This window comes from Carlito syrichta, unplaced genomic scaffold, assembly GCF_000164805.1.
Source record: "Carlito syrichta isolate Samal-C Ts95f unplaced genomic scaffold, Tarsius_syrichta-2.0.1 Scaffold315400, whole genome shotgun sequence".
In the NCBI taxonomy this organism is placed as follows: domain Eukaryota; kingdom Metazoa; phylum Chordata; class Mammalia; order Primates; family Tarsiidae; genus Carlito; species Carlito syrichta.
In genome coordinates, this window is record NW_007259496.1 from 187566 (window position 1) to 211529 (window position 23964).

The 23964-nt window shown below is 50.9% G+C and overlaps 1 protein-coding gene across 3 annotated transcripts in view; it reads left to right on the forward strand.

Moving 5' to 3' along the window:
* AGAP3 (ArfGAP with GTPase domain, ankyrin repeat and PH domain 3) overlaps nt 1-23964 on the forward strand; it is a 63493-nt gene that overhangs the window by 756 nt on the left and 38773 nt on the right. The window contains exon 1 of one of the 3 annotated variants that reach the window (XM_021706260.1): nt 1-149. The exons of 1 other annotated variant lie outside the window; for it this stretch is intronic. The gene's annotated coding sequence lies outside the window, so the exon portion shown is untranslated. The remainder of the gene's footprint in view (nt 150-23964) is intronic. One more of the 3 variants, XM_021706259.1, reaches the window with a different exon arrangement.

Here is a 23964-nt window from a genome sequence, read left to right on the forward strand (position 1 = left end):
CGCGCTCTCCAACTCGGCGGCCATCCGGGCCGAGATCCAGCGCTTCGAGTCCGTGCATCCCAATATCTACGCCATCTACGACCTGATCGAGCGCATCGAGGATTTGGCGCTGCAGAACCAGATCCGGGAGCACGTCATCTCCATCGAGGGTGAGCGACCCCGGGGCTGCGGGAGCCGGGACGCGCTGGCCCCTCAGGCGCGCCGGCCGAGGGTTCCATGGGCCTGGCCCAGCCATGCTTTCCCTGTGGTGGTCCTGAGGTCCAGGCCACGCGGTTTGCTGATCGGCGCAGCAGAGCCGGCGAACAGGCTTCGCCATATCTTGCCCGGGGACACTTTGGGGTGGGGGGTCGGTCCCGCAGTAGGGGACATGTTTTCTGCTCGTGGTGCTCCAGGGCGCGAAGGTGGTGTCGCTCCGGGGGACTGGGGCCGGATCTGGCCTAGCATGGTCGGGGAGGGTGGGCGCGACGGAGGCCCTCGGCGGGCCAGGAGGTGGGGCTGCGACCAGGCAGGCTTTTCAGCCACTGCTCGGGCCCTGCCCTGCGGTGGGGCGGGGGATCGGAGCCGCCCGTTAGCGGATGGCAGCCTTCCCGGGCCCATCGCCTGCGAGCCCCGGAGGGTGGCGCTCGCCGCGGCGCCCTCTCCTGACGCACACCCCCAACGCCGTCGCGGCCGGTCGGGCGCGGGCCGGGCCTGGCGCAGGGCTGGGACTCTGCGACCGCGTGGGAGGCGCCGCCCGGTCTATGCGCGCGTGTGTCGCGTCCCGCGCGCGCGCCAGGTACCCGCCACTGCTTGCTGCGGAGGCAGGCGCGGGGTTGCCGGGCGCTGACTGACCTCCAGCGACGCCGCACCGGGCGTCAGAGACCGGAAATACCGGGCCACCGCGCTGCCCAGCGCGCCTTTCTCTGGGCTTTTGGTCCCTGGCCTTTCGGCTGCTGAGGGCCACAGGAAGTAGGGGCACGCTGCTGACAGATGCTCCACGACCCCTGGTGTGGTGGGGGCTGGCCACACCCGCAGACACCCCAGTGGCATCGTGACCTTCGAGCGTGCACGGACAGATGGGCCTCGCCCTGGGCCATCTGCTTCCTCCTCCAGCTCTGTTTGAAGGGGGACGCCCACCAGCAGGTGGTGGGTTCAGCCTTAGTAGAAATGCGGCGAGAGCCAAGACCTCTGGGATGACATGAAGTTGTGATCAGGGGCCTGCCTACCATGGGCCTTGCAGTTAGGGCCCCTGCACCCTTCTTCATCTGGTTGTGTGAGGCTCTGGGGGCTACTACACATGAGCACCCCTTTTCTGCTTTCAGAGGTCCTCATAGTTAGGGAAGGAGTCTTGGGTCTCTTGGGAGTAGAGGACCCCATGGGGAGCTGGAGTCCTGCCTTTGTGTTGTGACATGCCAATCTGACTTCCTTCTATCCTTTCCCCAACGGGCTCTTATCTCTTTCCTCTCAAGGCTGAGTTCACTGAACTAATTAGGTGACAGAAAAAACTCATTAACATGGATCTGAGTAAATGGCCTGAATCACCCGCTGTGGCTGGGGACTGGGAGATGGCATTTGTGTGAGCCTGGGGCCCCAAAGAATGGAGATGACCAATTTTTCGTCTTAGATCTGAAGGGGGTGGAATGGGGGAGAGACACCATTCACTGCAGCTTTGCTGCCCTTGGAGGAAGTAAAGAAATTCCTGATCCAATCAGAGATCACCTCCCCCAGCTTCTTTGGGAGGGTGAAGAGACTCTGTGGGCCATGGGAGGGTAAGGGAAGGGCCTCTGCTGCAGAGCCCTTCCCAATGCAGGGAGAGGAGAGATCAGCAGTGCTCTGTGCCCAACTCTGGCTTCATAAGCAGCGACGACCCCTCTTCCCCAGCTCAGGCATCTTCTGTGCTGTGAAGGCCATGATTCCTGGAATGCCCTTGGATTTTTTTGCCTTTGTCGTAAATCCAACATGACAGGCAGAATTTCCTCTCTGAGAGCCCTCCCCCGACCAACTTCCCCATTGTGGTTTGGAAATAACCCCATGGTTCCATCTGCTTGGCCTGGAAGCTCAGCATCACCATGGCAAAATCCTGGGACCCGGTGTCTCATTGTCACCAGACTGGCCTAGCTGCTGCTCACACATCCGTTCTCCGTGCTGCTGTTCCCTCTCCTCGTCCCTGCTGCCTTGCTCTCTCTTGGTGGGGCCGCCCAGCCCTTTTCCCCCTCCCCCCATGCCCAGCCTCTCTCCTGGCACCCATCTTTATATCTACCTCACCCCTCTTGCTTTCCCACTTTTGTCACCCAGCTTTTCTGCTGCAGGCAGAAAAAAGAAAAAGCACTTCTTCAATTTCTGCCCTATATCCTTCCTGCGATAGAACCCCTTTCCATCTGCCAAACCATATTGCTTCTGTCCTGCATAGCAGCGTCCTCAGCTTCTCTCTGTGAGGAGAGAGAGGCACAGATTTTTGAGGCGTTTCCGAGCTCACTCAGAGCCTGGACTGAGACCAAGCTCTCCCCACCCCTCAGGGCCAAGCAGACCTGGGCTTTTAGGTAAACACAACCTAGGCTCCTGGTGGGGCTCCCAGTCCAGATCCTGTGTTTCCTATGGGGTGAGGGATGACATTTTCAGAGTATATAACAGAGCTTCCCCTCACTTTGTTAAGATTTCCGTGAAAGGTTTGTTTGTTCCAGCTCTGAAGGTGACTTGGGCGATATGGTCACAATCCATTTGGCACTGAGGAAATGCCTTGGGCACCTTGGCCTCCTGTCCTCCCTCTGCTTCTCTCAGTCACCTCTGACCCCATAACCAGGGCAGGAAGAAGCAAAGGAACGTTCAGCTTTCCTGTGTTTCAGGACAGGATTTGAGAGGAGGCATTTGGAAAAGTTCATTTCCCACCAGAGGCCAAGGAAAGAGAAAACCTATCCATCACTTGGGCTTAGGGAATGGACGAAGTACAGCCCTGAGTTGAGACAGAGAGCTAGAAGGCTCACTGTGTGCCACCCTCGCCTCACTGGTGCAGAAACTGAGGCTCAGAGATGGGAAGGAACCAAACTGATACAGCCAGGAAAGAGTCTGGGCCTCAAGCAGGACCCAGCTTAGCACTATCTCACCTCCAGGGAAGCTCCCCTGACTTGCCTGGGTTTCCTGACAGTCCTAGAAAGAGGGATGCAGAGGAACCAGGGCCTCAGCCCAGATGGGAGACACTGGGCATATGGATCACGGATGCTGGCCCAAGCAAGTCTGGAGCCTGGGGAAGCTGCTGGGAGAAGCAGGCTAGGGGTTCTGGCAGGGGCCCTGGAAAGGCCTGCTGGTCCCAATAGGTATGTGTGTAGGAGACGGCTGTTCCAAGGGGGGCAGGGCATGCAGGGAGGGCCTGGAGCCCTCCCTGGCAGTTCCGGAAGGGCTCTGGCCTGGAAGTGGACTGGGTCTCTCTGTGCCTGTGCCATATGGTGACTATTGTGTATGCTGGAACCCAGCTTTGTCAGCTGAATGACTTGTTCGAGTTTCCCCTTTGTTTTCCCCTTAGGGCTTTTTTTTGGTCTCCAGCAATGTCTTTGAGCATTCCAGCCACCCTTGCTGGAGGGTTCTCACTCTCACCCTCATTCAGTTCACTAGTTGCCTGCCCTGGGCTATGGGGTTGGGAACTTTCTAAAAAGACTAAGGGAAAGAGTTGTGGGTGTTTCCTGTTTGGGTCAAGCTTCGGGTAAGGTGGCAGCTCCCAGAGAGAGGGATGAGGGCCTCCTCAGCTGCCCACACCTTGGCTCACAGACCTCCCTCGGGCACCCCTGGGGTTTAGTATTTGTTTCTGTTTGTCCTGTGATTCGATCTTAGAGAATAGGAATAATGGTATCAATTTTAGAAGCAGAAGTGCTCTCTGCTGAGCTAATTTGCCTTTCTTACTATTCCTGGGGAGGGCATTCCTCAGCCTGGCCATGATACCCACCTGTGGGCCTTGCTACACTGCATTCCTTTAAGAGCCCGTCAAAGATTTTATGGGCATGGGACGCTGTTGGAGTCTCACTCTGTAGCCCAGGCTGGAGAGCAGTGGCAGAATCACGGCCATTGCAGCCTCCACCTGCTGGGCTCAGGTGATCCTTCTACCTCAGCCTCCTGAGTAGCGGGACTACAAGCGCGTGCCACCATGCCCAGCTAAGTTTTTTTACTGTAGAGACAGAGAGCAGGAAGAGGGCCCCCCCCTTGCCCCTTGTAGCTCACACCTCGGCTTACAGGCACCCCTGAGGCCTGCCTGGGGTTTTTAGTATTAGTGTGTGATGAGGTCTTGCCAAGTTGCCCTGCTCCTGGTTTCCAACCCCTAGACTCAGGCAGTCCTCTCACCTCCTCCTACCAAAGTGCTGGGATTACAGGCTGGAGCCACTGCGTATGACCTTTCAAGGATTGTGTTGGGGCATCTAGGATGGGGCCGATGATCTCTGCATCTGTGACTCTCCCCAGCCATTCTGGTGATTTGCTGGTTTAGAGAATGAGCATCTAGTGGCAGCATGGTTGCTTATGTAGGACTTTACACACAGGGGTTCTAGGAATTCTGAAAAAGAGGATAACCATGTGGGTGCTAGTAGCCAGGGAAAGCTGCATTTGTTCCAGATACATTTATTTAGCTCCTACTGTGTGGCCCAGTTGCATTTAACTCAGTAGAAAGCTGGAGATCAAAGGGGAGGAGGGGAGAGAAGGGGATGGAAGGTCTGGGCTTGGTGCAGTGGAGAGAGAACGACTCAGCCCATAGGTGGTGTCAGAGGGGCACTGGAAGTGGCAGGAACAAGGCTCAGATTTTCAGAAAACCAGGGCAAAGATCAGAGACTTGGGAAGTCCCAACAAGGCCCTTTCCTGGCCAGGTGCAGTAGCTCACACCTGTAATCTCAGGGCTTTGAGAGGCTGACGTGGGAGAATCACTTGAGGCCAGGAGTTTAAGACCAAATTGGGCAATTTAGCCAGACCATCTCTATCAAAAAAAAAAAACAACAAAACTAACCAGGTATAGTGGCACCTATCTGTAGTCTCAGCTACTTGGGAGCTGAAGCAGGAGGATTACTTGAGCCCAGGAGTTTGAGTCAGACCCTGTTTCAAAAAAAAACAAACAAAATACTCCACCCCTTTCCTCAAGGTCTATGGCACACCCACCCTGATCTCAGGTTGCATGACCTCAGGGTCAGTGAGGTGGGAAACCTTCCTGGCCTTGTTCAATCTGCAAGCACAGGCGCTCCCCATGTGATGATACCCCACAAATGAAGCAGTCCCTGTCCCTGTGTACCACCTGGATATCTTCCTATGTCATGGGTCTCTTTCATCAAATGTGTGCCAGGCCTGGTGATCTGGAGGTTTCCCCCCAAAGAGGGAACAGGATTAAGGAAGGCAGTAGGGATGGGGAAGGAGACAAGTCTTCAGGGAACTGCTAGTTGGGCTCTGCAGCTGGGGCATTGAGCCACAGGGGACAGGTGGGTGAGGTGGGCAGGACCCTGGTGAAGGAATTTGTGATGCTTTCCTTTATATTTATTTGTTTCTTTTCTTTTTTTTTTTTTTTTTTGAGTCAGTATCTCACTCTGTTGCCCAGGCTAGGGTGCAGTGGCCCACTAACGGCTACCACAACCTCGATCTGCTGGGCTCAGGTGATCCTTCCGCCTCAGTCTCCAAGTAACTGGAATCACAGGCATGTGCCTGGCTGCTTTTTTTGCTTTATTGTAGAGACGAGGTCTCACCAAGTTGCCCAGACTGCTCTCGAACCCCAGGCTGGTCTCGAACCCCTGAGCTCAGGCAGTCCTCTCACCTCCATGTCCCAAAGTGCTGGGATTATGGGCTTGAGCCACTACGCCTGGTTTATTTGTTTATTTTCACTTCCCCACATTCCAAGAAACTAAGATGGTGTTTCACCCTGCAGAGGATGAGGTGTCTTGGAGGGTTGAAGCCTTTGAGAAGGCTCGCGCTGAGCCAGCGTCTACACCATTCGTTTGCACTTGTGAGCTCTCTGCCAGCGCACCTCAGGCCCAGAAGTCAAGAGGAGATGCCCTTCTTGGAAAGCAGGCACAGCTTGTGGGAGCTGAGACTGAGAGGAGACAGGCATCCCTTAAGAACTCCTGTGTCCTTGGGTGGCACTGCCTGAACACTGACACGTGTTATCCTTGTTCTCTTTTTCTTTTTTGAGATAGGGCCTCACTCTGTCCTCCAGGCTGGAGTACAGTGGTACCATCACAGCTCACCACATCCTTGACCCCTTGAGCTCAGGCAATCCTTCTGCCTCAGCCTCCAGAGTAGCTGGGACTACAGGCATGCATCACCACACCCAGCTAGTTTTAAAATTTTTTGTAGAGATGAGGTCTTGCTATGTTGCTCAGACAGATCTCAAACTCCTGGGCTCAAGCAATCCTCCCGCCTGAGTGAGCCTCCTAAAGTGCTAGGATAACAGATGTGATCCACTGGGCATGGCCTCCTTCTCTTTTTAATATGCAGGTAACTTGAAATTGGTGTATTGTATTGTATTGTATTTTTTGAGTCAGAGTCTCACTCTGTCATCCACGCTGGAGTGCAGTGGTATGCTCACAGCCACCGCGGCCTTGACCTGCTGTGCTCAGACTGTCCTTCTACCTCAGCCTTCCAAGTAGCTGGAACCATAGGCATGCGCCACCACGTCCAACTGATTTTTTTTTTCTGAGTTAGAGTCTCACTCCGTCACCCAGGCTGTAGTGCAGTGGCGTGTCACAGCCACCCCACCGTTGATCTGCTGGGCTTGGGTGAGTCTTCCGCCTCAACCTTCCAAGTGGCCAGAACTACAGGCATGTGCAACCACACCCGACTAATTTTTCACTTACTTATTGTAGAGACAAGGTCTTGCCAAGTTGCCCGTGTTGGTCTCTAACACGTGGGCTCAGGCAGTCCACTTGCCTCGGCCTCCTGAAGTGCTGGGATTACAGAGCCACCAAGCCCGGCCAATATATTTTTTTTTTTCTTTTGAGTTAGAGTTGTCACCCTGTTGCTTAGGCTGGAGTGCAGTGGCATGCTCACAGCCACCGTATGCTCGATCTACTGAGCTTAGGTGGTCCTTCAGCCTCAGCCTTCCAAGAAGCTGGAACGGCAGGTATGCACCACCATGCTCAGCTAATTTTTGATTTATTGTAGAAATGAGGTCTTGCCAAATTGCCCAGGCTGGTCTGGAACCCGTGGGCTCAGGCAATCCTCTCACCTTGGCCTCCCAAAGTGCTGGGATTATAGGCGTGAGCCACCGTGCCTGGCTGTAATTTTTGGATTTATTGTAGAAAGACAAGGTCTCATCATATGCCCAGGCTGGTCTCAAACCCATGGGCTCAGGCAGTCTTCTTCTCGCCTCTGCCTCCCAAAGAACTGGGATTACAGGCATGAGCTGAAATTGGTTTAATCAGATACTTTTCTCCTGCCCCCTAGCTGACATCTACCATGCAGGCCATGGGGTAAGGGGAGCTCATTTGAGAGCATGGAATTGAGGTGGGAAAGGGAGGAACCCAAGCTACCTGCTCTGAGAATGCAGACATTGGGCAGGTCTGTGTTCTACCAATGCCTGGTCTCTCCCTGCTGGGCTGTCTGCTGGTTGGAATAAGACTTTGCAACACTTTGTTGCTCGCTGTTTATTTTCTTAATGAGGCTCTCATAGATTTGCAAGAATCATCTTCATTTTGCAAGTGACATGACTTGAGATTTAAATTAAATACCTTTGCTGAGGCTGGGCGGTGAGCGACAGAACCAGGGATTTTACCTGATTTTCCAACTCTGTGTCTGGCATGGTTCCCTTGCACGTATAGGCTAAATAGGTTTTGGTGGGCCACATTCAATCAGCTTTTATAAGCTACTGCTTTTTAAAAAAAAATTTGAGTAGGAGTCTCACTCTGTCACCCAAGCTGAAGGGCAGTGGCACATTCCTGGCCACTACAGCCTCAACCTGCAGGGCTCAGGCGATCCTTCAGCCTCAGCCTTCCAAGTAGCTAGAACTACAGGCACATGCCACCACGCCCGGCTATTTTTTTTTTAATTGTAGAGATGCGGTCTCACCAAGTTGCCCAGGCTGGTCTTGAACCCGTGGGCTCAGGTAATCCTCTCACCTTGGTCACCAAAATGCTGGGATTAGGTGTGAGCCACTGTGCCTGGCCTGTAAGCTGCTTCTAAAGGAATATTTTTAAGGGTCAAACTGACCTGAACTTAACTCTTTTCCTTTTTTTTAAGTTGGAGTCTCACTCCCTCGCCCAGGCTGGAGTGCAGTGGCACACTCACAGCCACTCCAGTGTCACCTGCTGGGCTCTGACGATCCTTCCACCTCAGCCTTCTGAGTAGCTGGAGCTATAGGCGTATGCTACCACGCCCAGCTAATTTTTTTTTAATTTATTGTAGAGACCAGGTCTCACCAAGTTGCCTGGGCTGGTGTCGAACCCACAGGCTCAGGCAATCCACTCGTCTTGACCTCCCAAAAAAAATTTTTTTTTTTAAGAGACGAAGTCTCACCATGTTGCCTACGCTGGTCACCAACCCGTGGGCTTAGGCAGTCCTTTCGCCTCTGCCTCCCAAAGTGCTGGGATTACAAGTGTGAGCCAAGCATGCCCGGCCTATAAAATTTAAAAAAAAAAAACATAGGCTGCCAGGCGTGGTACAGGCACTTTCTCATGCCTGTAATCCTAGTACTTTAGGAGGCCAAGGTGAGAGGATTGCCTGAGCTCACAGGTTCAAGCCCAGCCTGGGCAACTTGGTGAGACCTCATTACTACAATCAATAAAACAATTAGCTGGGCATGGTGGCACATGCCTGTAGTTCCAGCTGCTTGGAAGGCTGAGGTGGAAGGATCACCTGAGCCCAACAGGTTGAGGCTGCGGTGGCTGTGAGTGTGCTACTGCACTCCAGCCTGGGCATCAGAGTGAGACTCTGACTCAAAAAAAAAAAAAAAAATTTATATATATATATAGATGAGCATGGTTGTGGGCACCGGTAGTCTCAGCAACTTGGGAGACTGAGGCAGAAGGATTGCTTGAGCCCAGGAATTTGAGGCTACAGTGAGTTATGATGGCACCGCTGCACTCCAGCCTGGGTGACAGAGCAAGATCCTGTCTCTAAAAAAAAAATATATATATGTATTAAATATTAATTTAAATGTGTTTTGTGACAATAGTAAGTATATACTTGTTAAAACTCATTCAAAAGTAGAAGGAAGTGACAGAAATGTGGCTATGTAAAAGCTAAAAAAAAAAAGAAAGAAGACACGTGGCTATCCACTGCCTCCTGTCTCACTGGCAGCATCTGCTGTGAGGCATTCTGGTGTGCATCCCTCTAGTCTTTTTTTCTATCACTTTCTCTTTGACTTGATATTACTAGTGTTTGGTTGCACAGGTGGGATTTTGTGGAAAACACTTCACTGGGGAAAGGGAAATGGAGGTTCCCAGATTCCCAAAAGGAAGCTCCCTACATCCATTTGTGTATTCGGCAGCTCCCTGGCCTGGGATGGGAGTCAGGATACCTGGGTTCCTGTCCCCATCCTGCCACTAACAGGCTATGAGAACTGGAGCAGGTCACTCACTGCTTTGGGCCTGTCTTCCTGGAGTCACATTCTGGTTGTGTCTGTGCAGCTGTGACCCTGCAGGTGAGTATTTGGCACCATCTCAGGTGTGACTTTCTGGCCTTGTGTCCTTTCTGTCAATTCAGAACCGAACTGGGGTTTCTAAGCTCTATCCTGAGCCTATCTTCGCCTATGCAGCACTTTGAGATGCGCTACCTTGGAGCCTTCCAGGAACTGACATTTGGAAGAGATTCTGTGATTAAAAGTGAGATTTTCAGTGTTTTAGTTTCCTCATCTGAGTTGGAGGGGTCAAAACAAAGCCACTGTCTCCATTTCTGGTTCATGCTGAGGATTAACAAGATCCCATGTGTAATATGCTTAGAACAGCACCTGGCACAAGCACAGATTAAATATTAGTCATTATCCTGAAAGGCTGTGTGGTCTCTTGCACAGAAGAATACTGTTTATTATATAGCTCCTTGTGCACCTGTCTGATTATTTTCTTTGCACAAAATCCCAGCAGAGTGTGGTCAGATCTTGGGGCCTGCATGTGTTTAGGATTTTTACCACACGCTGGTATGCTGTCCTCCAGAAAGGCTACCCCATTTCCAAACCTGGAGACAGCTTTTTGCCTGCCACACTTCCTCAACTCCCCTTCCCTACCTGATAGGTAAGAAAAAAAAAAGACTAAATGCTTTTGTTGTTGTTTTACTTTGTGTGACTTTTGTTGCTGTTTATTTAGCTAATTTGTTATTTGAGTCACTCTATTAGTAAGAGTCAGCTTTCAAACCTTTTTATTGATCATTTGCATTTTGTTCATTCCATTCCTGTCTTTTATTCATTTTGTTCTTGGTTTGTTACTCTTTTTCTTATTGAAGTTAAGACTGTTTTTTTCTTTTCTTTTCTTTTCTTTTCTTTTTGAGTGGGAGTCTCACTGTTACCCAGGCTGGAGTACAGAGGCACAATCATGGCTACTGCATCCTCAACCTCCAGGGTTCAGGCAATCCTTCTGCCTCAGCCATCCTAGTAGCTGAAACTATAGGTGTATGCCACCACATCTGGCTAATTTTGTGATTTATTGTACAGATAGGGTCTCGCCATATTGCCCAGATGGTCTCAAACGCAGTCCTCTCTCCTGGGCCTCCCAAAGTGTTGGGATTACAGGCATGATCCACTGCGCCTGGCCTTTTATTTTGAATCAGAATCTCACTCTGTTGCCCAGGCTGGAGTGCAGTGGAACAGTAGTGGCTCACTGTAGCTTCAGTTTCCTGGGCCCAGGCAATCTTTCTGCCTCAGCCTCCTTAGTACCTGGGACTACAGCTGCATGCCACCACACCCAGCTAATTTTTTAATTTTATTGTAGGACAGAGTCTCGCTATGTTGCCCAGGCTGGTCTCAACTCCTAGGCTCATGTAATCCTCCCATCACGGTCTCCCAGAGTGCTAGAATTACAGACGTGAACCACTGCACTGGCTTTAAGACCGTTTTAATCTCTTTCATATAGATTTTTCTCAAATGTATGTTTCTCTGTTTGCCGGAAATTAGGCATCATTTGGATTTGGTGGTCACCACTTTGATGTCACCACACCCTGAGCTGGGCCATCATCTGGGCCACCGAGGAGACTGATGGCCATGTCTTGGTGCTTTGTGCCTATGCACTTTTTTTTTTTTTTTTTTTTTTTGAGTTGGAGTCTCACTCTGTCCCTCGGGCTGAAGTGCAGTGGTACACTTACAGCCACTGCAGCCTTAACCTGCTGGGCGCAGGTGATCCTACCACCTCAGCCTTCCAAATAGCTGGCACCACAGGCACACGCCACCACGCCCAGCTAATTTTCTGATTTATTGTAGAGCCAGGGTCTTACCAAGTTGCCTAGGCTGTTCATTTTCAAATCTCTGGGCTCAGGCAATCCGCTTGCCTTGGCCTCCCAAAGTGCTGGGATTACAGGCATGAGCCACCATGCCCAGCTGAGGTACATTTTAATACTGTTTCTTATCGAACCTAATATGTTAAAAATACTCTCATTTCAGCATATAATCTATATAAAAATGTATTCATGAGACATTTTACATTCTTTTCAAACCAAGTCCTCACACTCTGCTGTGTGTCTTCATCTGGGCTGGCTGTATTTCTAGTGCTCTGTACTCACACAAATACTTCCAGCCATACACGGTGCTGGAAGGGCAGCTCCACTGTATAGCCTCGAGATTACAAGAGAATGCCTGTTAGTTGTAAAAATTACATGCAGTGATTGCATTTAAAACTTAAGAATAATGTGCCTTTCATGTAAATACCGCCATTTTCATTCAGCCATTTCACAGATATGTATCTATTGAGCACCTACCTGGGCTGTGGTGATTGATAGCAAACAAAGTTTGTTTAAAAGTGTTACTGGCCTGGCCTGGTGGCTCACACCTGTAATCCCAGTACTTTGGAAGGCCGAAGAGGGAGGATTGCTTGTGTTCAGGAATTCAAGACCAGCCTAGGCAACATAGCCTAAAAAAGTCATCTGGGCAACATCTCTTTAAAAAAAAATTGTAAAAATGAGCCAGGCTTAGTGGCATGTACCTGTCTGTAGTCCTAGTTACTATGGAGGCTGAGGTGGGAGGATCACCTGAGCCCAGGAGGAGGTCAAGGCTGCAGTGAGCCATGATCATGCAACTGCACTCCATTCTGGGTGGCAGAGTGACCTCAAAAAAAGAAAAGTGTTACTGAATTCCTAGTAGTTTTTGTCCTAGCGTATCTTCTTAAAACCTGAAGGTATTGCCATTGTGTGGGGTGGGTCACAAAATGTGTTAATGTTGAGGGGTTCTCATTCTCCCACCTTGGGGACCACAATTCACACAGTTCTGCAGGGGAAGATAGAGCCAGTGGCAGCTCTTGCAAGAAGATGAAGTGTACAGCATCTGGGGGGATGGAGTTGCGGCTGCTGTCAGCCAGCATCTTGGCCACCTGTTAGGGGCTTCCCTAGGGATGGGTTGGTCAGAGGCCGCAGTCAGCAAAAGTCACAATAATTCCTTCCTTCCATTCTGGCATTTTAGGCAGAACAGTTTGTGTAAGGTCTTTCTGTTGGTGTTTTGTCCTTAATTTATGCTAAGTAACATAATAGCAGAAAGTTTGTGAGTGCACTTATACTCTTGGAAAATGTGTGGCACAGGAAAATGCGTCTCTTAGCCCACTTCCCAGCTGAGAAATAGGAGGCCCCACACACACAACCTTGGAGATGAGGCCACCATGGACTGTGCCTGGGGAGGGGTCTCCTGCAGTCTCCACTATCAGTGCCAGAGCCCTTTGGCAACACACCCACCCCCGAACGTCAGGAAGGACCTAAGGCTTTGCTGGAAGTCCGCAGATAGGCTGGACCCCAGGCAGTCCTCTGCCTGCAGCATCCCTTTATGACATCTCAGATGGGACGTCCTGTGGCTTCCTCCAGTCTAACTGAGAGGACCGACGAGGTCATCTCATGAGGATCTCTTGCTCCCCCAGCTTCATCACTGCTTTGGAGGGAGATGCCATCCTGAACCTGTGTTGATAGATTCTCTTGTCACATCGTGGGCTGGCTGTGGGGACTCAAGAACCCTCCTGGCTTTGAATGCTTAGGAAAGGCTTGGCGAAAGGGGATACTTGAACCTGCTCTGTGCCCTGTGCTTCTCTGCATGGGCCCTGAACCATGCAGCAGCTCTCGGGGATATGTCACATTTCCCTTCACATGTGGAAAGAGTGATCTCACAGTGGCTGAGCAACTGTTGGGGCTTGCTCAGCAAGCTGGGATTTATTTATTTGGAGACGGGTCTCACTCTGTCATCCAGTCTAGAATGCAGGGCAGTCATAGCTCATTGCAACCTCCAACTCCTGGGCTCAAGTGATCCTCCTACCTCAGCCTCTTGAGTAGCTGGGTGCACACCACCATGCTTGGCTGATTCTTAAATTTTTAGTACAGACAGGGTCTCACAAGGTTGTCCAGGCTGATCTCGAACTCCTGGTCTCAAGGGATTTTCTCACCTCTATCTCCCAAAGCCCTGGGATTACAGGTGTGAGCTAATGCACCTGGCCAAAGCTGGGGTTTAAAACTGGCTCTCTATAAAGTAATTGACACCCTTATAAAGAAAATAATAAACAAGCTCGGCTCTGTCAGATTCCCTTTCCCTCAGATGTTCTGCTCTCCCTGGAGCCCTGGCCTGGTGGGTGGGTGCCCATCCCACACGGGTGCCCCCTCCCCAGATAACTTTGCTTGGCTCACTTTCTGTCCCTCCAGGCCTTCCCTGGCTTGATACTCCATGGCCTGGAGCAGCCACTGCCTTCCCCAGCTGGCATATGTCACATGTTGGTGTCTGCTTCACTGGCCACTTCCCTGCTGGGTGCTGAACCCTGTGCTCATGTGGAGTTTGCAGGGCCACTCCCAGGTCCCCAGGCCAACACTACGCTCGGCCCAGTGAGTGCTTGAACCACAGAGGAGCCTTCCTCTGTAGTGGGGTCCACAAAGCAAGGTTAGGAGAGTCCTGTGGCTATGCGATCCCCCCACCCCCACCCCGGTATGGCGGCGATGTGGGCTGCAGTGTCAGGCAGGCACTTAAGGGAGGGCTTGCAGGGACCCACACAGTGCTGCCCCCTCGTGGGATAGAGGGGTTGACCAGCTGGTCTCCTGAGGCAGATGTGCCCTCTGACTTGTGCCCTCCCCCTCGGTAGGAATGTTGGAGACATGGCTGCATGGAGGTTTCTTGCCTCAGTTCCAGGAGAGCCTATGAGCTGCTTGGGTTCAGGCTGCTGGCACTTGTCATGGGTGCCCAAGTGACTGGAAAGAGGCTGACAATGCCTCGAGTGCCCTTGAGGGGTCAGAAATCAGAGTTGGTCGGCCTGGCGTGGTGGCTTATGCCTATAATCTCAACACTTTGAGAGGCTGAGGTAGGAGGATTGTTTGAGCCCAGGAGTTTGAGATCAGCCTAGGTAACATAGCAAGACCCTGTTTCTATTAAACAAATAAATAAAATCAAAGCCGGGGCTTAAAAGACCATGGGAAACATGGTGCTCTGCCATTTGGTGCCTGCTCCCTAGGCCAGCCAGATCAGGCCTAGGGCACACACTGCTGTGACCTGCCCAGTGAGCGGTTCCCGGAGTGTGGGTACTACCCACCCTGCACCTGCTTGAGCCAGGGGGAGCTGGACAGAGTGATGGGATGATGCGACCTGGTGACAGTGGGGTGGAGATCTGAGAGGGAGGGAGGAAGCTGTCCTGCAGTGGGGTCTGTCATTCCTTCCTCTCCCTGTAGGGTGGGAGGACAGTCCCACAGAGCTCTCCAAGCCTGTGACATCAGGTTGGAGGGCACCAGTAGCGTCACGCCAGGGAAGAGAAGGGAAGAGAGACTGGGGCCCAGACTCAAACCCAGACAATCCCACATGGACTCTCAGGGGTGGAGGGCAGCCCCGGGTCATTCGTGGAGTCCCTGAGGTAGGAGGAAAGTTACCCTCTGACACCTCCCCATCCTGCCTCAGTTGACTCATGCCTGCCCAAGGGGCCAGAGCACCCCAGGCCTGGTGGAGACACACGCCCTGGTGGGGGTGGGAAAATGGGGAGGGGGTGAACAGAGAGCCTGACCTCAGGCCCAGAAGAGGGTTCCAGGATAGGCAGAGTCTCTCTGGACAGCAGGAGTTCAAGGGGGCAGGAAGGCATGATCTCAAGGGGGTCTGTCTGGAGAGAATCATTTTCCTTGGAGTGGGAGAGAATCCACCACCCTTACTTCTGCTCCCGGAAAGCAAGGTGGGTGGGTGTGGCCCGGGTGAAGGCCACCATGGGGTTGAAGGGTGGTAGAGGTGAGCTCTGAGGCCAAGGGCAGTGGTTCCACGAACTCTTCCTTCTCAGGTGTCCCCAAAACTTGATCAAGGGTAAAATAAGCCGGGTTACATACAGGTGACAGCCCTGCTCAGGATGGGAGTAGGCCATGTGATTATCCATTGAGGTGTGGTCCCTTTGCTGGGGTGGGGGGCGTCTGGCACTAAGGGAAAATTGTGCTAACCGAGCGACAAAGAATCTTGTCCCAGGAGAATACTGAGAGTGCATGCCGAGGGTGATAAGCGGGCTTCTGGCAGTGGCCCAGGGTGCAGGGCTCTCTCCAGTCCTGCTCAGCTCACCTCATGGTGATTCTGCTGCCCTGATAGGCACTGCTATGCATGGTTTTCCAGAAGTAGTGATTTTACTATGAAAATTGCAGGCGTAGTATGTTTCTAAACTACTCAAACATGCCTACACTCCAGCATTTTGTGTTTGTGCTGCAAATGTCACAAGATTGACAGCTCTCGCTGTGGGTGACAGGAGTTGCAGGGTTCCAAGCAAGGGGTGGCAGGGCCAGATCTGCTATCTCAGAAGGAATGGTGTAAAAGAATGACTTTCTCTCAGTACTCGTGATGTGCCAGGTACTCCCTTGCATGCTTGCCTGTAATTATCATATTCTTGGAGTTTTTAGAGCATCCCTTCATAGTGTTATTAACCCCATTTTGCAGATCAGGAAAGTGGGGTCACAGCGATCCAAAAGAATTGGCCTAAGGCTGCTTGGGCACAGCCACAGAGGTAGGACCTGGACACAGGGAGTCTGGCTCTGGAGCCTGTGCACCTACCTTTATGTACTATTGCTCTAGGAAAAACATTTCATTCTTAAGAATAGAGAAGAAAATTAGAAGAATATTATCTAATATTGGGATGAAGATCCTCTTAAGCCAGACAGGAAATCCAGGCTTTATAGAGGAAAAGACTGATAGATTCCCCCCCACCTTTTTATTTTGAAAAATGACAACATTGGCAGGGTGCAGTGGCTCATACCTATAATTCCAGCACTTTGGGAGGCTGAGGCAGGAGGATCACTTGAGTCTAGGAGCTCAAGACCATCCTGGACAACATAGCCAGACCTTGTCTCTACAAAAAAAAAAAAAAAAAAAGCGTGGCGGCATGCACTTGTGGTCCTAACTACTCAGGAGGCTGAGGTGGAAGGATTGTCTAAGCTCAGGAGATTGAGGCTGTGGTGAGTCATGGTCACACCACTGCACTCAAGCCTGGGCAACAGAGGGGGGGGGGGAGGGAGGGAAGGAAGGAAGAAAGCATTGAAAGAAGATTGGGCCGGGCTCGGTGACTCAGCCTGTAATCCTAGCACTTGGGGAGGCTGAGGTGAGTGGATTGCCTGAGCCTGTGGGTCCGAGACCCACCTGGGCAACTTGACGAGACCTCATCTCTACAATAAACCAAAAAAATGAGCCAGGCATGGTAGCGCGTAGTTCCAGCTACTTGGAAGGCTGAGGCGGAAGGATGGCCGGAGCCCAGCAGGTCGAGACTGTGGTGGCCGGGAGCGGCCACAGTACTCCAGTCTGGGCGACAGAGTGAGACTCCAGCTCAAAAAAAAAAAGAAAAAGAAAAAGAAAGAAGATTGGATCATTATTAACATTTCCCCCCATTTGCTTGTGTTCTCTTTAGCGCTCGTGCTCGCGCTCTTTCTCTCTCTCTCTCTCTCTCTCTCTCTCATATATTTTTATTCAGCAGTTGTCGACGTGATGACTCCTCCCCTAGACTCTTCAGCTGGCATTTTCTAAGGATAGGCACATTCTTCTACATAACCACAATACCAGAATAACACCTAGAACATTAAATAAGAATTATCTGGTATTGTTTAATAGCTGATTCATAATCCAATTTCTCCAGTGATCCCCCAAATGTCTTATATAGCTTTTCTTGTTTTTCAAATCAGGATGGAAGAGGGTCCAATGTAATACTTTTTCCTCATCACAGACTTTTTGTAGAGTCGGGACCAGTTTTCTTGTAGAAGTTCCGAGTTCTGAAGTCGGCGACGACTGCAGCTCGGTGTTATCTGACTTGTTCCTCTCCGCCTCGTGCTGCCTATGAACTGAACTGCACTCTGGAAGCTTGGTGGGAATACCTCCCCTTCGTACACCAGGCATTGCTGTGAGTGCCATTAGGGTCATAATGACCAAGTTTTCTTGTGAAGGTTCATTTCCTCCTGTAATTAGTGAGTTGTCTCTGGGGGTGTTATTTCCGCACCCCAGAGATAAACTGCCCTCCACAACCTTTCATCTGATGGTTTTAGTGTTCATCAATGATTTCTGCCTGAGGCAGTTATATTGGGGTTGTCAAAAGCTGACTCTAATCCTGACTCTCCTTCTGCAAGTGTTAGCTGGTGTTCCATCCAGAAGAGCTTCTCTCCAGCCCACCTTATTTGTAGCATCACCCTTGTCTCAGAGATTTGTTTTGTTGTTGTTGTTTTTTTTGAGTTGGAATCTCACTGTCATCCAGCCTGGAGTGCAGTGGCACACTTACAGCCACCATATTTGTTTATTGTAGAGACAGGGTCTCACCACATTGCTCAGTCTGGTCTCAAACCTGTGGACTCAGGCAGTCCTTTTGCTTTTGCCTCCCAAAGTGCTAGGATTGCAGGTGTGAGCCACTGCGGCCAGCCGAATTTTTTAATTATTATTTTTTTAGAGACGAGGTCTCACTGTGTTGCCCAGGCTGCTGTTGAACTCCTAGACTCAAGCAGTCCTCCCACCTTGGCCTCCCAAAGTGCTGGGTTTACAGGCGTGAGCCACCATGCCCGGCCTGTCTCAGAGATTTTTGTTGTTGTTGCTATTCAAATGTTGTAATCAATTACAAATCTAACAGATGTCATTACATTTCTGTGTCATAGAGTAGGAGAATTTGCTTACAGTGTACATGTGCCAGATAAATGCTTAGCATGCCCATCATATGAAGAGCTCCTGTGGGTTGGGTTGTTAAAGAAAAGATTTTTAAAACCCAAGGCAAACCCAAGTCAGAGAAGAGGAAATGCACGTTGTTGATGGATGTGAAAAGATGCCACTTCAGTAGTCATCAGGGAAATGCAAATCCAAAGAGCCAGGTGCTGTGTTCCCTGGTCAAGCAGCAGAAAGCAAACCAGTATGTTCTGCAGCTTGTGGGGCAGAGCAAACAGGCCTCCTCACACACTGCTGGTGGAGAATGAATTGCTGCTACTGCTCGGAAAAGTAATTGCGTGATGTCCATTAGCATGAAAAATTCACTGCCTTTAAGCCTAATGGGTCCTGCTTTTCAGACTGTCCCCCTAGGAGGAAAACACTGTAGATACACAGCTATTGATTACAGCCTTGCTTGTGGTGGTTAGAAAAGAAGGAAGTGACCCAATTGCCCCTCATAGGGGACTGGTTGAATAATTGATGGAACATCCATACTGTGATATACTACGAAGCTAACAAATCGGAGTGAGCTAGAACCGACCCACTGACCTGGAGAAGGCTACAAGAGTGTCCAGGAAGCTGCTGGCCCCTGGGTGCCCCAGTCTGGGGCCGTCTGGTCTTCCTGGTGGCAGTGTCCTTTGAGGTGGAAGTGCGAGGGGAGGGGGCGCACTCATTCAGGAAGCATCCGTGTGAAGGAGAGGGAAGAGGGCATCTGGCCAAGAGCGGTTTTCTGAGCATGTTGTGCATATGTTTTTGTACCCTAAAATAACATTTTTAAAGGATTGGCAAAGCACACGTTTTATGCTAGGCGCTGCCTACTTTCTTCCTTTGTATCCGCTCCCCCCAAGAGTCTGAGTCGGAAAATTCTCCTCATTCTGAGCTAGAACGGTCTTGTTTCTTTTTTCAAAAGTAATGTACCCTCTAGAAATATTCCAGAAGACAAGGTGAAATAGTGCAGAAAAATATAAAGAAGGAGAAGTTGTCATCAATAATTCTAATCAGAGAGCTGGGCTCGGTGGCTCAGCCTGTAATCCTGCGCCTTGGGAGGCTGAGGTGAGTGGATTGCCCGAGCCCGTGGGTTTGAGACCCGCCTAGGCAACTTGGTGAGATCTTATCTCTACCATAAATCAAAAAATGAGCCGGGCGTGGTAGTGCGCACCTGTAGTTCCAGCTACTTGGAAGGCTGAGGTGGAAGAATCGTCGGAGCCCAGCAGGTCGAGGCTGCGGTGGCCAGGAGCGGCCGCTGCACTCCAGTCTGGGCGACAGAGTGAGATTCCAACTCAAAAAAAGAAACCAAAATAATCCAAAATAATTCTAATCAGAGACAGCCACTGTCACCATTTTGTCACCATCTGATGTGTTCCTTTTTTTTTTTTCCCCTGCATTTTTTACATGAGTTCACGTTACATATTAATACAATTTTCTAACTGGGTTTTTAAAAAAATTAAGTCTTGCCACCCATGCTAGGCAAGCGAATGAAATGGTTGCATGATATTCCACCATATGGAATAGAATAGTTTACTTCCTCATTGCCACATTCAGGGCTGCTTTTACTTTTAGGGCCTAAATCTTTCTCTCCATTCCAGACGGTCCCCACAGGAGTTCCTGTGGGAGCAGGGGAGGGGCACAAGGCTCCTCTTCTCTCCCCTTTGGTGCACATGGCTAGGTTGCTGGGCAGCCAGATGAGTCGAGCCATGCCCCAGGACAGTGATCCAAGAACCCACATGCATGCTTGCCCCTTAAAGCACTCACATTAAAGCAAAAGTGGAGAGTCGCTTGAGCCCAGGAGTTCGAGATCAACCCAGGCAATACAGTGAGAACTCGTCTCTACAAAAAATAAAAACAAATTAGCCGGGCATGTTGGCACACACCTTGTAGTTCCAGCTACTTGGAAGGCTGAGGCAGAAGGATCGCCTGAACTCGGGAGGTCTTGGCTACGGTGGCCATGATCATGCCACTACACTCCAGCCTGGGCAATAGAGTGAGATTCTCCCCTCCCCAAAAAAGAAGCAGAAGTATGACTTTGGCAGGTAAGAAACAGGATTTTGTTTTTCTTTCTATTTATGATGCTAATCCATTGACATAGTCGCATTTTTTTTTTCAGGTTGTTGATTTCCCTTTAATTATATTTCTCTTAGTGTTTTTATACTTATTTTGTTATTGTTTTTTTTTTTTTTTGAGTAGGAGTCTCACTCTGTCACCCAGGCTAGAGTGCAGTAGCATTCTCACAGCCACCGCAGCCTCTGCCCGCTGGGCTCAGGCGATCCTTCCACCTCAGCCTCCCAAGCAGCTGGAACTATAGGTGTGTGCCACCATGCCCAGATAACTTTTTAATTTATTGTAGAGACAAAGTCTTGCCAAGTTGCCCAGGCTGGTCTCAACCCCCTGGACTCAGGCAATCCTCTTGCCTTGGCCTTCCAAAGTGCTGGGATTACAGGTGTGAGCCACCATGCCCTGCTTGTTGTTGATTTATTAGACAGAATCTGATTCTGCACCCAGGCTAGAGTGCAGTGGCATGATCATAGCTCGCTATAGCCTTGAACTCCTGGCCTCAAGAGATCCTCCTGCTTCAGACTCTCAAAGTGCTGGGATGAGAGGTGTGACCTACCACAGCTGGCCTATAAGTTTTTATCATTCAGGTTTCTTCATTGTTGTGCATGTGAATCTACTGGTCTTTTCACTACTGGCCTTTACACCTGCTGAGCCCTGCTGGGTATTCTGTTGGAAGCCCTCCTTTCCCACAGCCCAGCACCCTCTTCTGATGCCTTGCTCCTGACTCCACTCCGAGGCAACCTCCTTAGCCAGCTGGGGGAGATGGCTACATCTGGCCTCCCTGAGCCTAGCATTGTACCTGGCTTGGCATCGGTAGGGGCAGGATAGCGGAGTCCAAGGCTTCAGGGAGGAGGTGGGAGTGAGTGAGTAGGGCCTTTGGGGCCAGTGCCCAAAGCAACCCAGGGAAAGCTGTGAGGTGGGCCCTGGAGGGACAGTATGGAGATACCTGCAAGGTCAGAGTTGAGAAGGGGTGGTCAGGTGTTTGCACACAGTGCCCCAGACCTCTGCCGTTGAGTGTCATCGGCTGTCTCATACCTGGTGTAGCCCCGAGACTCTCAGCACAGAGTTGCTGCTGGATCGACCAGGGGCCTGATCTCCCTGCTGTCCCAGGAGGGGTCCTGCCAGGGACCTCCTGGTTGGCCCTGACTCTGCCTTGACTGTAGAGTGTAAGTTCCCAGAGGACAGCACCTCTGCAGATGGCCCTAGAGACCTCTCAGCCCTTCTAACCCTGCAGCCTAGGGCCTGGGGGTTATCTGGGGTTATCTGGCACTATTTTATGATGATGGTGTGGCCCTTGGGCCCAGGCCTGAGAGCTGATAGGCCACCCAGGGCAGTAAGTTATGAGATTAGATTAAGATAAAATTCTAAAATCCAACTGTCACATGTGCCAAGGCCCTGGTTCCCCTTTTCAGTCACTCTAGGAAGTGGAAGAGCTGATGTGGCTGCACATAGGAGGTGGTGTTTGACAGGAAGGTTTTGCAGTTGAACTGAGTGACCACACAGCATTTGAGGTTGCCTTGTCTCCTCTCCCCCAATCGTGAGGCTGGGTACCTGGACCTGGCCATGCTCCGGCATCCACTGTCTAGGCGTTGGCAGAGCCAGTCAGTGCAGGGCCTTGCAGCGTGGAGTAGCGGGATTGGCCCCTGACTCTGGTCAGAAGGGACTCTGCCAGGGAGGGGCCCTGGGAGTGGGAAATCCATCCATCGGACGTCCCTGAGTGCTCAGGATGTCCCCAGTCCCCAGGAGGCTTCAGCTCAAGAGGACAGACTGCATCTCCTTGTGTCTCCCCTGACTCTGTCCACACCCATGGATGTTTCCCACCAGAAGGAACCCCTCCAGGTGAGCATCTGGACCACATGCCGCTTTCTCTTTTTGTGCTTGCTGTGGGCCCTGGGAGGGAAGCTCTGGAAGCCCAAGCCAGTCATCTACACCTAGTGGTGGCCCAGGGCCAGGTGAAGGAGAGTTGGGGGCAGTAATTTTTGCAAGGTCCATGATAAAGAACCTTGTGGGGGATGCTGTATTTTGGGAATGAGGGGCCTTGCTAGGAAGGCCAAGACTGAACTGTCCAGATGCGGGAATCAGGACAGGGAGGAACAGAGGGTCTGCCCGAGAGATGAACTCTGGCTGCGGGGAGGATTAGGCTCTGGCTGGATCTCTCCAGGCCAGGGAAGCAATGGCCAGGATTGGGGGGGGCCTGAGGGCTCTGGCCAGACAGCCAGATGGCCTGGGTTCAAATCACTTGCTAGCTGGTAACCATAGGTAGGTTCCTTATTCCTCATCTGTTAAACAGGGAAATGAATAGTGCCTTTCTCAAGGGGATATTGTGAGGGTTAAAAGAGTTAAAGTACTCAGAAGGGGGCCCGTTGTGTCCAATAAGCTGCCGCTGTTATCAGATGACCAGTGGTGTCCCACATGGCTGCTGCCTCACGTGTCGAGGGCTCCCCAGGTGGGTCTGCTGTTCCCAGAGGAACCAGTTGGAGGCTGGCTCTGTGTGCTCTCCTGAGAGGGCCTGGGAACCCAGGGTCCTGGACAAGATGAGGGAAGATGAAACATGAACTGGAATGGCGATGACAGGATGTGCTGTGGATGTGGACAGAAGGAGGCATGTGTGCCCTGGGGCTTGGTGGGCTGGTGTCCCATGAACTGCATGATGCTTGGTGCTGAGCTGGCTGGGGGTGGACAGAGGTGGCCCCAGATGGAAGGCCTCACATCAGTGCCCTGCTAATGTAACATTTGTTTTGAGAATTTGGGTGCTGTAAAACTTGCAACCACTAGACTCTCAGCCTACCTGAATTTTTTTTTTTTTTTGAGTTGGGAAATCACTCTGTCACCCAGGCTGGAGTGCAGTGGCATGATCACAGCTCACCATAGCCTTGACTTCCTGGGCTCAGGCGATCCTTCTGCCTCAACCTCCCAAGTAGTTGGGACTAGAGTTGTGTGCTGCCACACCTAGCTAATTAAAAAAAATTCTGTTGTAGAAATGATGTCTCGCTATGTTGCCCAGGCTGGTCTCAAACTCCTGGGCTCAAGTGATCCTCCTGCCTCAGCCTCCCAAAGTGCTGGGATTATAGTCATGAGGTACCATACTCAGCTAAATCTTTTTAAAATAGTATACACTGTTACCTGCAGTGTGCCTAGAGTGTCCCTTGCCACCACAGCACCCCTGACCTCGAGACCCTGAGTTCACACGTCTGTACCAGTGCTCTCATCAGCTCAGTTCCTCACCTCCTCCACATCGTTCCTGCAAAGGTAGTGCAGTTATTTGAACACATTTTTTTTTTTTGCCTTTTTCCTTTATAAACATATTTTACGGTATATCATCATATTTTTATAAGATATGATGAAAGCAAATGGAAGTGTTGGTATTGCAGATAAGGAACAGAGATCTCATAAGTTGAATGCATTTTACTTTTAAAATTTTTATTATTTATTTATTTTTAGAAACATGGTCTCACTCTGTCACTCTGGCTGGAATGCAGTGGTGCAGTCATTGCTCACTGCAGCCTTCACTTCATGGACTCAAGCAGTTATCCCGCCTCAGCCTCCCAAGTTGCTGGGATTTACAGGCCACCAAGCATGGCTTATTTTTTATTTATTTATTTATTTATTTATTTATTTTTTTGAGTTGGAGTCTCACTCTGTCACCCAGACTAGAGTGCAGTGGCCGCTCCTGGCCACCGCAGCCTTGACCTGCGGGGCTCCAG